The sequence below is a fragment of the Oncorhynchus keta genome, chromosome 22 (genome assembly GCF_023373465.1).
Source record: "Oncorhynchus keta strain PuntledgeMale-10-30-2019 chromosome 22, Oket_V2, whole genome shotgun sequence".
Classification (NCBI taxonomy): Eukaryota; Metazoa; Chordata; class Actinopteri; order Salmoniformes; family Salmonidae; genus Oncorhynchus; species Oncorhynchus keta.
In genome coordinates, this window is record NC_068442.1 from 33,701,079 (window position 1) to 33,702,139 (window position 1,061).

Sequence of the window (1,061 nt, forward strand, 5' to 3'; positions counted from 1 at the left end):
GCTCTAATTTTTGCTTGTAAGCAGGAATCAGGAGGATAGAATTATGGTCATATTTGCTAAATGGGGGGCATGGGAGAGCTTTGTATGCATCTCTGTGTGTGGAGTATATGTGGTCTAATATTTTTTTCCCCTCTGGTTGCACATTTAACATGCTGATAGAAATTTGGTAAAACTGATTTAAGTTTCCCTGCATTAAAGTCCCCGGCCACTAGGAGCGCCGCTGGATGAGTGTTTTCCTGTTGGCTTATGGCGGTATACAGCTCATTGAGTGCGGTTTTAATGCCAGCATCGGTCTGTGGTGGTATTTAGACAGCTATGAAAAATACAGATTAAAACACTCTAGGTAGATAGTGTGGTCTACAGCTTATCATGAGATACTCTACCTCAGGCGAGCAAAACCTTGAGACTTCCTTAGATATCGTCATTGCCAGGTTGATGGTTATTTCGATCAGTCCATAGTTGGAGATGCCAAAACATGATTTTAGACATGATGAACCCTAAAAGAGGACTACCGAAGATTTTCAATATCAGCTTGATGGTGAAAGTTGTTGATGTGGGACAAAAACATTCACATATGATTACAGAATTTGCCTCCTTTGTACCCAAACATGGACACAACTGTAATTTGACAGATACTGTTCTATATAGAATATAAAAACAATCAAGTTCAGTGGCAAGGTCTTTGAAAGTATCAAATGTAATGGAGGTGCCATCACTGAACAATGACTCTCCCTCTAGAAGAGTGGTTTGACGATTCCTTAAGGAAACAAAGGGGGGTGGAGCATTGCAAATTAAGACCATGTTTAGCCATTGTTCTCTCTTATGTCTGGTCTTCACAAGAGAATATCACAGTTGCTTATATGGGTATCTTTCATTTATTTGGCGTGGGCTGCGGCCAAACAGTAGCCTGTGTGGAGTTTAATGTAATTTCGTTTTTTAAATTGGACCCCTTTTTCTCCCCAATTTCATGGTATCCAATTTTTTTAGTAGCTACTATCTTGTCTCATCGCTACAACTCCCGTATGGGCTCGGAAGAGACGAAGGTTGAAAGTCATGCGTCC